Source organism: Takifugu flavidus, chromosome 9 (genome assembly GCF_003711565.1).
Source record: "Takifugu flavidus isolate HTHZ2018 chromosome 9, ASM371156v2, whole genome shotgun sequence".
Classification (NCBI taxonomy): domain Eukaryota; kingdom Metazoa; phylum Chordata; class Actinopteri; order Tetraodontiformes; family Tetraodontidae; genus Takifugu; species Takifugu flavidus.
Window position 1 is genome coordinate 1,304,467 of NC_079528.1, and position 15,534 is coordinate 1,320,000.

Below are 15,534 nucleotides of genomic sequence, written 5' to 3' on the forward strand. Positions count from 1 at the left end.
TGTGACCTCAGCGAATACTGGGATTGCACCAAGCAGCCTGTTATTTGTGGTGATTACACACAATCTGAAGTGTCTGAGTACCAACAAACAGGAACATATGCCCAATTTCTTTACCTGACACGTTGTCATTTAGGAGACCAAATATCAGATGAAATGGTGTGAAATGTTCCACCTCTGACGTGTAAACAAGAGGAAATGTGAATCATGTTTGTGTATATATGCTGTCTGTAAAGCTGTCCCTCCGCTCGCATTGTTCATGTAATCAGCGGGACACACATGGTGCTCCACGGAGAAGAGGGCCAGAGAGGGTGAATATGTGCCAGACTTTCACAGCCTTCCATTTCCATCATTAAAACCTGGAGCCTAATCCTGCCGCTCGTTTAATCTCCTAATTCTGCACTCCCTTTCTTTGTGCATGCGGACTCTTCCTGTTCCAGTCGCTCTAACTGCTGATTCTGAGCATTTCAGAAGGCAGAGAGAGAAATACTGAGAGAGAGACAGAGACATAGAGAGAGAGACAGAGAGAGGCTCTCATTCCCGGTCTCGGATCTCCTGGTGCACGGCTACGTGTACGTACCAGGATGTACATGGGGATGTTGCTGTGCAGGCAGAGGAGCAGCGTGGCGATGAGCTGCCGAAAGAACCGCGTGGAAAGATTCGATGACTTCATCTCCAGGAGTCACATCTAAGAGGGAGTTTGTGGGCCGAAGCGACAGATGGCCCGGCGGTCCCTTATGTGGGCCGAGTGCCTGGTTACTGCGCGTCTCAGTGGAAAATCTGACATGGCCTCTGTGAACGTGACCGCCCTGTTGCTGTTTAGCATCAGGTGCTGCGTGATGGGAATGGCCTCATTTTGCACTTCGGGGGATTTATGAGTTACCAAATATAGTATCAAATATAGCGACAGGCTAATCCTCCTGCTACTTACAATGGAACCATGGCAGAACCCTGCTTCAAGGATAGCGCCGCCCTCATGGCAAATCACTGGAATTGATTCAAATCCAGCCAGGTCAATTCAGGCGCCAGTTTGGCTCGCATCGCTCGCTGCCTTTTAAAGATTGTTGCATATTTATCATTAGCAGTGGGAGCCCTTCAGATGTTTCCCCCCCGCAGCCTCAGCTGTCAACGTCAGGAGGAGCAGATCAGACAATCCGCTCCCAACCACATCCAGTTCAACCTGCAGCATCGGAGGTATCTGCTTCCTGCCCTCTCCTGACTGGTTTTATCCCATCGCGGTCTTCTGAACGACAGGGTGACGATTGCGTGACGTGGTGATGAGCACCAGGAGCCGTGGTGACACTGCGCTCTCTAATGAGGCGAGGCGTCACTTTGAATTAAAGAGGAGCGCATCAGAGAGTGGGAGGAACTCTTAAGATTCAGAGAGGAAGTCACCTTTGAAACTCTGAAAGGTCCAGGCTGTTTCCGAAACCACACACTCGCTCCCTATTCACTACTCACTACATGGGGGACATGGATTGAGTGAACTACGTAGCTCACTCAATTCAAAGTTAGCTTTCGGACACTACGGACACTACAGACACTACGGCGCACGTAAAATGACGTAATGTTGTCGCATAATAATAGCGAACCGGTCGCCAGGAAAAGTGGCCAGGTGCATTTAATTATTTTAACCCATCCGAAACATACCCAAACACATTCAGCGGTCGTTTCTTTGAAAATGCAATATTTTACCTTATTATTATCTTTATACAATAATAATAGATTAAAATATTAAATATAATATAATAAATAAATAAAGGCAAAAACATATTTAAAATGGAGGCAGCAATGTTCCCTAAAGTGAAAGAATTTTACGCTCTAGTAAGATATGTGAAACAAATAGCATATAATAATAATAAGATAATAATACATACATTTGTACGTCATCTCTCCTCGTTTACCCGCCATTGACAGATTATCACGCGATACCGTAAAGGCTGATGGGATATATTACCGAGTTCAGGTGCATCGGTTGTACACTGCTTTTCGCAGTGCATTGTGGGATACATTGAGTGCACTACATAGGGTCCAGCGATGCTCACTAAGAATTCGGACACTATTTCAAAATGGCGTCCACACTATTGAGTGCACTATGTAGGGTCTAGGGGGTGGTTTCAGACACAGCCAACGTGTTGAACCCCTGCGAGTGGGAAATGATTAGATTTCACTTGTGGTAGGTGATGTTGAAACACATTTAAATAGGAAGTCTTTTAGGTGAAACACTCTAATTATCCCTGTTGAGGACTCTGGCCAGTCTGCTGTTGCCATGAAGCCGGCCTCAGATGCACCCCCGGTGCTTATTTTCCTCCTTGACCTCGACGCTTCGCACGCCGGCATTAAACATGTACAGTAAATACTGTTCAAACGTTTTGTTTGCAGTCGCATCCAGTCAAACCGAAAGCAGGATTCATGCATTTCACATGAGTCGCTCCCAAGTTATTCAGAGAGGAGCGCCGGAGAGACGGGGGGATGAAAAGCATCGCCCGTGGCAGCAGAACACACAAGGACGTCTGATCTTATTGTCTCACCCACGTCTCCGCCGTGTCTCCCGGACGCCATCGCAAATGCAGGAAAGATGCGAGGACGTCAGAAGTGCTGCGGCTGCACTTCGCTGTGCACCGCAGGGACTGTTGTCACTGTCGCCGCTGATATTTTTGGGTTTGTTTTCACACCCTTCCAAGGGCTGCAGCGATTATTGGTTTTCACAGGGAAGTTCTGCAGGAGAAAACGTGCTATTGGATTTATTCGCCTCAATATTGTCTCTTTAGGAGACGGTGAGACTAATTAGAGTCTTAGGAGTGTTTGGGCTGTGCGGAGTTGTGGTGGAAGCTGATGGTAGATTCCTTCAAACTCCTGCTGCGTCAGCCTGAGTCACTGCTGTGCTTTCCTGGCACCATGTAGTGCTGAGGAGGCTCTTCAACACACCCCGGCTGTACATCATCATCAGTCGCTGCGTGTGTCTGCGCGTGTTCATGTGCATCCTGTCTCCGAGCCTCTCCAGTGTCCCCTGCAAACTCCCGAGCTACAAACAAACATAATGCGGCAGCAGAGGAGCCTTGCTCCAGTTTTATTTGCTTAGTGACTCAGGGAGAAAGACAGACTTTATTGCTAATTGCTTTTTTAAATGAATAGTTGCTAATGTTTGCTAACATGGTGATATGGTTTGTTTTCCTCATTCCTGGTCCATATTATCACTGTATGACAATTCAGTATTAAGGCCTATGGAATTATGTTATTAACCTGAACTGACTCACTGTCAAGTGTTTCTATGCGTGCTAATATGGTTATATTCGGAATTAATCATTGAATATTTGTATGAAAGCAGACAATAAGTGTGTCAGAGGTGGGTCATTTGCATAGTCAATTATTCTTATTTCAAATTAGAAGGAGTTACAGATGCAGCATGCACTGAATGTCACCATTTGCTTGTGATTTGCATTCATACGGCGTTGATTTGTGCATGACGCTCCCACATAGGACGACGCAAACAAATTTAAATGAAATTGTCTCAGGATGGGAAATGTGTAAACATGAAATATCTCCCAGGCAGTTCGGGCAGAGCTACAGTACAAACTCGATTGCAAACTGGAGCATTTAAGCCCCTGCTGTTTTCACCCTCAGCCCATAATAGGAATAAAATCTCTTATCTCCACCACATTTAATTAAAAATAACAATAGCACATTAGAAGCTTATGGCTTGTTGCACACTTCTAGTCCCCTACACAGCTGTAGGCTCCTTTCTTCTGCATCCCAGCCAGATTTTAGCCCATCCCTGAGGGGTTTTTGTTTGTCCTTGTATGTTAAACACACACACACACACACACACACACACAACATACACACACAACACACACACACAGCATTAGAATGTAATGTGAGGCAGAGGAAGTCTCAGACAAAACAAATGCTCTCCTGGAAATTCCATTTTTACTGTCAGAGTGGTCAGAAGACACAGCGCCTTTGAAAAATGGTTTCTCTGTTGCCTTAGAACCAGCTAAATCACATTTTGCTGCCCCAACAAGAGTGAGTAAAATTACCTCCAAAAAGGAAAAAAAAAATACCACTGGTCTGATGTGCAGTGTTGGGTTGGTCGCAGCAACATGGCTGAATGCACATCGTGGCAGCTGCTCCTGCTGACGCATCAGCTAATCTGGTGCAGCGTAATATAGTTTAAATGGTTGACAAGGTGATGGCATGACCAGATCTGTGCTCTCTGATCCCCGCTCCACCTGAGGAATTATTACCTCTGAATTAATTGGGGGAGCCGGAGCGTTTAAAAGCGGACTCGTCTTGAGTCATCCATAATGTCTAGAGTCATCATGGCCTTCCTCTCATCTGCTCCCAAACTTATATCAAGTCTTTGTGTCCTGTGGCGGCGACAGGTGGGCGGCTCTCTGCAGCTGAAGTCGTGTGTTTTTTTAAATGGAGATATCGATGAAATGTGCTGAGTGGGGGTGGGGGGGGGGGGGCTGGGGACGTCAAGACATGGCAGCAGAACGCAGCCAATTAATGGAAGTCAGAACGAATGGATTAAAGTAAAGCTGAATGAGCAAAATGCTAATTCCTGCCTGTTACCCAGGCTCCGCCACCCGAATTCTCAGAGCAAAAAGTCCGTATGAAGCAGATTTTCCTTCACAAACGTTTCAAAGCGTCGTTTCTGCACAACCAGAGCGTGCTGAAGTTAGAAGGTTACCGTTGCAAATTGTCAACATCAACTCCTCCGCTGCAGGTTTCCTCCTGATCACATCCGATAGAACCTTTATTCCCTTTTACCACAACCTCCCTGCAGAAATATTTCATTCCCGTCTCATCATCCCCTCAAACGAGCATTTATCATTTACTCATTTGCTCGTCTGTCTGGACCGACCTAATGATGGACATCTTGGGGCTCTTTTCAATGTTAGAAGCAGTTTTGGACATAATAATCTCAGACAAAGAGGCTTAAATTATACGTTGCTGATGTATATTAATGACATCGTTCCTGTTTTCCTCTCCTTCCGAACGACTCCGTGACATTGAGGCTGCATGCGGCACTCAGACTCTCAGCGGCCGTGCACTGAGTCCCAGCATGTCTCTCATTCTCACACAGTCTTTGAAAGTTTTTCACAGAGGAAACTGCCTACACCGCTGAACACATTTATTATCGGAGTGAATGCCACCTTGGTGTGTTGATCTTTATCTTCTGTCACTCTAAATTTCCCAAAAAAGACCCACTAAATCATGTCTGTCATTCTGCATTCATCCTCCATCTTAGTTTTTTTCCTGAGTGGTGAGAAGAAACCTCAGTGATTGGATTTCTAAAACTCAGCCTGTCAGCACTGCAAGATAAGTTTGGGGAAATTAAAATCTTTCCTGCGCAGTTAAATCAATATACACTATAAACAACCCTCTGGAAGTCTTAAAATGGGCCAGACATGCTCAGAAAAGCAATTAGCCCTCTGCAGGAATTGATTTGGTCCACTTCATCTTATCTGCGTTGGCATGGCCAGGCTCCTCCTCAGGATGATCAAAGGTTTTTTAGGGTTTTTTTATTTTCAAGCACCCGCCAACACACCAGGATTAACGCTGATTTTATCATTGCCGAGCAATTACCTGCGATGGTAATCAATGCAGACTTGCTGGTCTTAAGCAGTCTGTGGCGTCGCCTCCCGCTGCAGACTCTGCAAATGACCGTGATTCATCACGGAGCCGCGCTGCATCGCCGGCAGTCCTGAATCAATTCGCTCAAATTGCACAAACACGCTCCGCGGGGTCGTGCTGCAGTTGTGGCCGATAACTGCATCCTGCAGAGACCGGCAGCCCCGTATAGGAGGAAACATTTCAAAACAAGGGTTTATCCAGGAGTAAATACATTCAAAATATGTTTTTCTCCACAACAGAAAATCTGTAAATCCTCTGAAACAGAAAAAATAAAAATAAATCTGACTGCAGTTCCACTGCATGGAGCTAAAAACCTGTAACTAAAAAGCCGTCGCGTGCTTGAGCGAGTTTAAGATGATCACTCTGCACAGAGACGGAGGCAGGGGTTAGGCAGCCGGTTAAATCCAGGGCCAGAATTCCTGCTCCACTGAGCTGAAATGGGCACATCTGGCCAAGCCGGTCATCCTTTCTTTCTGTCTTTTTCCTGGTTACATCTCTCTTACCCTGTTCTGCCCGCCCACCATTGTGGGGAATAAAATCAGCAGGAATATCTCCTGATGACACCTAACCTGTCACATCTGGACCAGAGGAGCAGCATTGGAAGGGAATGAGAGGAGCCAGGAAGAGTTTAAACAGGAAGAATCTGTCTGCCTCAGTGTCTGACAGGCCTGAAGTATTACTGGGGAAATCAAACACACCAGAGGAACATTGCAGAGGAACTGGCTGGAGGATAGCAGGATAAATCAACAAGTGACAAAAAAGGGCAGATCCTTCGTCATGGTCCAAAGTCAGAGAAGGCCTTAAAAAAAATAACCAATTTCCCATCAAAAACAAACACATTTACAGCGGAGAGGTCGTCTCAGCTGAGAATTTCAGGTAGGGTTCCATCTATTTTCTCTGCAGAGGAAACATTCGGGGAGCTGGAAGAATTGACCCAAACCAGGCATGAGAAGAGGCTGCGTCAGCCTGAACTGATCTCACATCATTTCAGAATTTTAACGGAATGTAAGCCTGCGAAAAGCCACCTCTCGCATGGTTTTGGCTAGATGCCATTGCGCAGTGATTTAAAACTCATTGCACACGAAAGTTCAATGCTGCTGCATCCCTCCTACAGCTGACTGAGTCACTGAGACCTCTGACACCAGGGACGGTTGCACTGCCTCATTAGTCTCGTCGCTGTCGAAGATATTTACAAAATCACAATTAAAAATGCCGCGAGTGAAGAGTGCTCAGCAACAGTCACACAGGCCAGTGAGACCAATGACATCGATCATTTGTCTCTAAGAAGAATAAAAATCACATTAAGCCTTCAAGACAGTACTCCTGCTCATTGGCTTCAGCTAGCGAGCTCTGCTAATGGTAGCTTTGCTGCGTTTCATGTGGGAGGAAGACAATATCTGACCTTCCACGAATGACGCACATGAGCATGCATGCTATCTCATTCAGAGCGCTGTTCTGTGCAACAGGAGGGCACATCAGAACTAAAGAAACAGCTTCTGCGTTCCTCCATAATCCAAACAGACTGGTGGATAAACAGCCAACACAATAAATCTCAGGCCGGCAACATTTTCTTTCGTCCAAACCCCACCCACAAGTGTAAGGGCTCAGCTGCGTGTGCGTCGGCAGTCCAATTAGAATTTTTATGAGGCGAAAGCTCCTCATAAGAGGCACTTAAGTTGCCTACGGGTCACGTGTCTCAGTATTGCAGGGGAGCTGCAGAGAAACCCGTAGAACCTGGGATTATTATACACCGTCAATGAGGAGGCAATGAGACAAGAATAAAAGCCACTGGGTCGCTGTTAAAAGGGAACCAACGTGGTTCTGATTAAGTGGGCATATGAGCAGAATCAGTCCTGAAAGTCATAATAATCAGACATGCAGCAGACGTTATCATGCTAACAGGTGGGACCGGTTTCAATGAAGTGGCTGCAGGAATAAAAGAGAGACATGCTGCTAATTAGCTTAGTGTGTGCCTCCGCCATCAGATGAACCTTTCAAAAACACAGATATGGCACGGCGGCTTGTTGTGGCTTGTGTATTTACAGCGGTGGGCTGTTTTACATTCACTGTGGGCATTCCAGCTACACTAATTAACCGCATATCATCTTAATGCCTCTATCTCCTGCTGCAGTGTAAACAGGAGAGGCATCTTCATGTCTGAGTCACTCAAGAGGGGTGAAAAAGACAAAAAACAAGTGGGTGTATCATTTGACCTTCTGAGGTCCCTGCCATCAAATGTTGAACTTCCAATGACATCCTGCTTCTACCCTGGAGCTAACAGCTGAACAGTTCCAGCCTTCACCACCTTTACACCTTCACCAGGCTCCCATGACTACAGCTGCCTGTGTGCTTAGTAGTCTTAAAATTCATCATTTTCATTCAAATCTGTTTTTTTCAATAATACATTAACAACAGAGTAAAACAGCTGGAATGGATTCTGCTATTAATAGCTCATACAATATGTCAGTAGCAGCTAATTTACAGACCTTTATGCACTGACACCTATGTGATTACATGGGACTTGAATGTCCAACCTGTAAATCCCAGCGAGCTCCTATCTTTCCCCGCCATATTGGATGGAAGATGAAGTGCTTTCTTATGACATGTTTTTTTTCCCCCTTGCAGCACCGAGTGGACTAACCCTTGTTTCAGTTCCAGGCTGTATTGGTTTACACTTTCCATCAAACCAGAGACAAACAGAAGGTGAGAGCGGCTCCGAGCGTAACCAGAGGCTGTCGTACCTGACTGCTGTTTACAGAGCATCAGAGGGCTTCTTCTGCTGTTTAACTCTGGCTTTACGCTCGGGAGCTCCACTCCATACAAACACACATTCCAGCCCATCTCCTGCAATGATAACATTTATTTTGCTGCAGGTGGGATGTCAGCGCACAGCGCAATGAGGCTGCCCCTGCCACGAGTTTCCCATCCAGGAGGACGGGACGTACTTTTCCATTCCGCAGCCTCCTGCAGTCGCTAGATGAGAGTTGTGCCCTGAAGACAATGAGCGGCGCTGCAGCCATTTGTAATCACATCACATCCAACCCATGACAGGTGGCTTTGTGGGACGTTTTGTTTCCAGCGTTTTGCAGTCAGGTCTTTGAACGCTGACGTTCGAGCCTTTTGGCGTGCTAGAGGGGATAGTGTGTTTGTTCAGATATGAATTAAGAGCGTGTCAGATTGCGTGCTTTATCAAAGCAGCTGTCGCTCATACCCAGTCAGGGAGGACAATGTATAGACTTTAACATCTGGCTCGCCGGCTGTTTCTGCTGCCTCTGCGGAAGCGCTCTCTTATCTCGGGAATCACTCTGCTTCCTTTATGTGCTACTTTGCCAGGCATCAGTGATTCTCTGCCTCTTCCACTGATAGAGCCGCAGCTTAAACCTCGAATCAGACGTCAAAGCTCGTAGGCACAAAAGAGACTGTGGGGGGGGGGGGGGGGGGGAGACAAAGGCGGGATTTTACAGCTTTGAGGTTGGGAGCGTTTACATCATCGGGCTTGTGAACATGCACAGAACCTGCCATTACTGCATAAAGCAAAACAGGGCCTCAGGTTGCTTGACTTGGAGCGTAAAAGCTGCACTGCATAGACTGACGACTAAGACTGAAGCCCCGTGTTTGTTGAATTAACAGAAAGACAGTTGGCGTGTTGATTCCTGCGTGTGTGCACAGAGTTGATGGCGTGTAAGACTAATGGGAGCTCATCCCGCCTGATCTCACTCGGGCTGCTGTACATCCTCAACATGCCAAGATAATGTTGTTTAATTCAGGGCATGCGTGAACGGCTGATGGCTGCTGGTGCAGCTCCTAATGAGCCCAGCTGTAACTAAACATCTCCACACTTTGGTGCCAGAATTTCATCCATTTTGGGGGGAGGTTGGTTGTATAGACATGAAAATAGAAAGCAAACGTGTCCCTTGATTAAACGTTCCTAAACCAGCATCAGTGGCATGGAGGCCGACTGCACGTGTGTCTGAGGACAAAGTAGAAAATTCTACCCAAGTGACCAAAACTCCATTAGCAGGAGACGTCTTCTGCGGACTCTCGGGGGGGGTGGGGGTGGGGGGGGGGAAGGGGGGGGGGGGGGCTGCAGCAGCTGACACACGGAACAAGCCGGTGTTTGTTTTCGTTCGACGCAGGTAGCTTTGGTTCCCCTGGGAGGGCTGATGTTAATGACTCAGCTGAGGCAGCACATAGGTGCCACGCTGCCCTGGGCTCTGAAGAGAGCGGAATAAAAGCTAGTCACAAAAGGCTAATTAGTCTTTCAAATGTATGCAGAGGTGTCGCGGCGTCGTCAGGAGAGATTTTTGGCAATCAGCAATTTCAAAGCTGCTGAGAGAGCGGCGGTGTTGTTCATCATCGTCACGTTACCGGGACATCTGGATTCTTCAGAGCAGGGTCATTTTTGTGTGAAGCGCTAGATTCAATATTTAATTCAGTGTCATTAACTGCGGGTGAGCAGCCGGTTACATCTGCTTTGCTTAAGCACTAGACAAAATAGGAAAACAACTAGCGTGCCTCACCCTCTGTGACCCTATTTCCAAGGAATTAGTGGTATCATTACAATAAGCTGGGGGAGGGGGGGTGATGTTCAGTCATGAGGTTTTTATAGCACTGCTCAGCAGATCTTTATGATTAAATATAGTGAGGTTCTGTTCTAAGCTAATAAAACTGAGCAGGGGTCAGCTTTGGATGGCAAAACGTCTCTGTTCTTTCATGGTATAAAACCCGACACAACAGCTGCTGCGTGGGTCACAACAGGATCCACCGCGAGTGAGCAGTTGAGACGCTTTTGCCTGACTTTACGGAGCTCCGTGTCAGTAGAGACGGCTTGATCCTCTGCTGTCTTTCATTTTGGCGTCACACACCCGGATGCTGCCAGTCCGTCCCCAAAGGCTTGTCACACCTTGACAAGTTAAAGCGGCCGCGCAGGCTTTAATCGTCTGTGTGTGCACAAGAGGAAATAGCAGAGTGGCGAGAGCTGACCAGCCCATCAGAGATATCGCTACAATTGGGTGATTCTGACGACGCCAAGTCAATTTCCCCGATTGTTTCTTTCAGCGAGAAATTCAATTCCAGCTGGTCATCATGCTGAAGAGTTGAGGCTGCCAAGGTCCGTCGGTGGAACGGGCCTTTAACACTGATCCGTTTCCCCACCTGGTGTTCTGTGTGTCATGGCTGGGAGGGAGTGACCCCCACAGACAGGCCAGTGGGACGGTCCATCCTGTTCCCGTCTTTATTGCCCCCGTCTGTTTCCTGCACAATAACAGCACAGCTTTCTAGAGGAGGAATGAGAGTCTGGGCACTTCCTGCCATTTCAGGGGCCACACCAAAACTCGCTCAAAACATCTGCAATGTTTAAACTTTTCCATCTGACGTTTTTTCCCCTGTTTCTCTGCACATCGCACGTCCTCTCCCATCACCTACAACCCCGCTCTCTCAGGAATTACAACCCTCCCCCTCCCTGCAGACATTTGCCCTTGCTCTTAGTCTCATCAACCCCACCCTGCACTGATTGTCCGACTTCCTGTGAGTCCACAAGGCCTAAGTGAGCATGCAACAGGGGAGTCCTGATTGGCCCATTAAGCTTTCACCTGCTCCTGCTCTTGACCTTATCAATTATTCAAGCCTCGCTGATGGCTGTCTAGGCCGGGAGAGGTGATGCTGACAACCCGGGGCTTTGAACAGAAGGTCAGACCTCAATGGGGGTTCTGGGTGGCATTAATTAGACACTTCCTGGTGCCCCCTAAACAAACATCTTCACAGTGAGCCTGCTCTCATTACCCTTCGCTTCACAGCAGGTCGAGCAGGCTGCCATAGAAAAAATATCCACACAATTAAACCAGCTTTTCCACCCGCAACTGCTCACCTGGGAGAAATAGCAGCCAGAGTGGCCATCCGGACCCCTCCGCTCCACCCACACACAGGCGAGGCCCTTACATCTCACCTGACCTCCATTTGTCACCAAGCCCATTGTGTAGCATCTATTCCAGCATTTGCGCCCCTCCACCCACCATCACACCTCTCTGTTCTGACTCCCAGGGTGACCTCCGACGGGCCGAACCTCCCCTCCCCGCAACCCCTGTCTCCTCCTCCCCAAAGCTCCCTCGTGCTAGTTGCTGTCTCAACGCCTCATTACAAGAGTGATGGCTCACTCAGTGCTTCTCATCAGGCTGTCGGAGGCGGCCGGCTGCATGCTGATCTGCAGCAATCCATCTCTCTACCGAGGCGCCACAAGGAGGTGGCAAAATTTAAAAGTGAGTGTTTAGGCCAAATGATTTATTGCAGGAGAGCTAAAGACCTGGCTATGAAACGGAGACTAATGTGACGAAGCCTCATTTAAACTCGTTAAATAGTGTGTAAACAGTCTGTTTAGGGAAAGACCAAAAGTAAACTACTTAAAAGGTAGCGTGTTTGAGTAAGCGTAGGTCTGTGCAGTAACATTTCTGTCTAATTTTATACTTTATTATACTATTAAAAATTAAATATAACCACTTAGAGTCACATAACAGCTCATTCCTGAACAAAAACTCAATGATAGGTATAATTGGGTTATTATTTCTCTATCTCATTGGAATCCTGAGGAACAACTTGTTCAAAATCATGGAAAAGATTTCTGAACAAACTGTATATAATACGCGTTTGAGTCATTTCCCCCACAGCATTTTGATTTGAAGGAAATAAAGCTGGTTCTGAATAATGATGTTCCGTCTTTGGGAAGACTGTTGCTGTTTGCAGCTCACCTGCCACCAGCCTCAACCACACCGCTGTCTGCCTACGGTGTGCAAATACACACCGCAGGCTACAAAGCTAGCTTATCGCTGATGCAGCCGCGCTGCCAGGGCGCTCGCGGTTTGCCTTCAGGCATCCCCTCTGGCTTGTCTTGCCTGCAAGATAAAGGGAGACGGCGTTGCCTTCCATCCCTGGTCTGATTTAAAGCCCTAACAAAGATGTCTCTACCTCCCCTGATGATTCTGCTATTGATCTGAGGACCAGCGCAGTGAATGAATCAAATGGATTTTGGTGCGTCACTGACAGCCAATCGGGAGGATAAGATTTGAGTGTCCCAATGCTAGAGGCCTTGGCATTACAGCGAGCGCTCATCCCCAAAAGTGAAAAATGGCCAAAACTTTATCTGTCTTCTCTGTGGATCCCAAACATCGATCCCACACAAATCACAGCGAGGGAGTGTCCGAGACTGCTGATCTTACAGTTTGGGAACCAAGGATGCTCTGTCATAAATATGCAACAATGGCAGAGTTTCAGGACTCATAGATCACCCAAACAGCCAGGAGACCTGCAGAATAAAATGACACAATAATCAGAAGGGCCACACGAGCGCCAGAGCTGCCCAGAGGCACTATGATGCTAACGATGATGCTAATGACAGTGTACTTACACTTGTGTTACACCTCAGTGGAGCAGTCGTGCACAAGATAGATGGTCATGTGTCACATGTGTGACTTAACCCCAACTATCTTATCACATGGATCTGTTTTTTTCAGCATTGAATTAGAGGGACAGAGGGGACTCTGATTGGCTGTGAACGCAGTAAATTAGCACATGTCAACAGAGACGGATGCAGAAGCTTTCTGGGCCTGTCAGCATTCCATCCATCATCTCACCCGTTTAGTGGCAGAGGACCAAATGGCGACCAAAATGGGCCCGTTTTCAATTTCTGGAGTTTTTAACCTTCCCAGATCCATTCTTTTTGGGTCAGTTGTCTGACAGACTGCGGCCGTCCTCCGGTACTTTGGTCCATTACTTTGTGCCGATGCTGTTTTCTACTGTGTTTGGGTTCATTGCTCCAAAACACATGCAAGAACATACAACATGTGGTCTTGAATAAAAAATCAAACCTGCAGGGTGTGACCGAACTAGCGTATCTATTTTCTATATTATTCAGTCGGAGTTTTAAGTTTCCCCTTTAAAGAGTTTTTACTCCCACTTCTTTTCTGTCAAACTGACGGTGTCCCCACATGAAATATTGCCTGTCATGATCCAGTTCCTCTGGGAGCTTCTTGTTTTTAATCTGGAGATGAAAACAAAAGCGGCTGAAATTGGATATTAATTGTGTTCCATCAGAATTGATTACTGGGACGGCGTGGGCAGGTTCGTTCATGCGGCTGCCTGTTTGCTCGTGCGCGCCCGTGAACACGGAGACCCTGTGTGGGCTGGCGAATTATAAATCTATTTTGGTGTTAACGAGATGCAACACGAGCACATAATTACATCAGGAGCTTCATCTCCTGTCTTAAGTCTGGTGGTAGGAGTGCATTAGATCTGATGGCGTGTCCAATATTGGTCTCTCCTCCCTCTTTGATCAACACAGCACATTGGTGGCTCATTTTGGAGGGTTTGGGGGCATCGTCTCAATTTTCCTCCTCATCTTTTCCATCCAAATATTCCCAAATATCAGCTGCTCTACCCAAACTTCTGAATGTCACTAGCTTTCTTTAAATAGTTCAAGGCTTTTCTTGTTCCAGGACTCTGCCATTAAATACCTGTTTCCAAAACGCTGCGCTCATATTGCTCCTGCTGCAACCTCCATCCATCACCTCGGTCAGTTGTGTTGCGGTTCTGATGGTTCTGATTGGCTCAACCTCGGCCCACCTCTCCACAGCTTTCCTGAACAAACGCGCACAGAATTCTCACTGTGCAGCCTGGGATGCTAGATGACAACGGCTCTGACAAAAGAGGTAAAGTTCCAGCTGCTTACAAGTTGGATTAATTGCATATATGAGTAGGCAAAAGTGTAGAATTATATACAGGACCCGTCTTTCATGCAAATAAATGTTGGAAATGTCCTGAATGTCCTGTTTTGGGGGCCTCATTTGGCCACATTATTAGTCGGTGAAGGCACAAATGAAACGTTTCCAAAGATTTAAACCTTTAAGTCAAAACGCATGAGCTGAGGCACCACTGCACTTTAAGTCTGTGAACCCGATGCAAACACTCTTAATAAATCCATTTCTTCCTCCTCTTCTGACTGCTCACACAGATCTAATTCAGCACTGTTGCTCTTCTCATTCTCAGATATTCCCAGCATAGCGGTTATTTTATTCAGCGCAGATATTGTTCTCGTACCACTGAGCTTTCTGCAGTCTGCCTCCTCTCATCAGCTCCAAACTGCAAAAAAAGCTACGGGGCAAAAGTGAGCGGTGGTACATGCACAGGCAGCGTGTTTCTGTCTCCCTGAATATTTAATGCACGCCTCGCAACATGATTTATGTGCAGTGTATATAGTTTTCTGGGGTTTTCTCGAGGCCTGGTGTGATTTTTGTACCGTAACCTTTAGTAGCGGATTGCACAGAGACTGCAGGCAGGGGTTAAACACGCCTGGCTGGGTGCTTGTGGCTGGTGCGTAGAGATGTTTTCCAGTGATTACTGTGGAGCTACAGGGAGCTAGCATCAAATGCTGCCTCCCAAGCTGTCAGGAGAGACTTAACACACAATCACACTGCAGAAACCACATATGGTGACAGAGATGGATCGAGACAGGTGCTCTCTGGGCGACAAAGGAACTTACCCGTGGGGGAAACACACATGCTGGCGTCTGAGAGGTTATTTTGTGTCTAACTAAGCTACTTTGCATCCGGCCCATCGGGATGCTGGTCTACCTGCAGCTTACAGCGGCGCTTGTTCCTCAAAACCTTCTGAGCCTTTTTCTGCAGTTAACAGGCTAATTTCCTGTTTCCATGGACACAGAAAAGCTGCCAGATAAGTACAGCGCAAGAAACGTTACCAGGGGGTAAAACCTCATAAGATTTCCGGGGGGTAAAACCGCAACTGGCTCAAATTTAAATCCAGATCTTAAACATAAGTGATATTAAAAAAAAAACTCCAGAGTATTCCTCCAATTTTTCAAAGTACAAAATCCACCAAAGGAGATAAAAA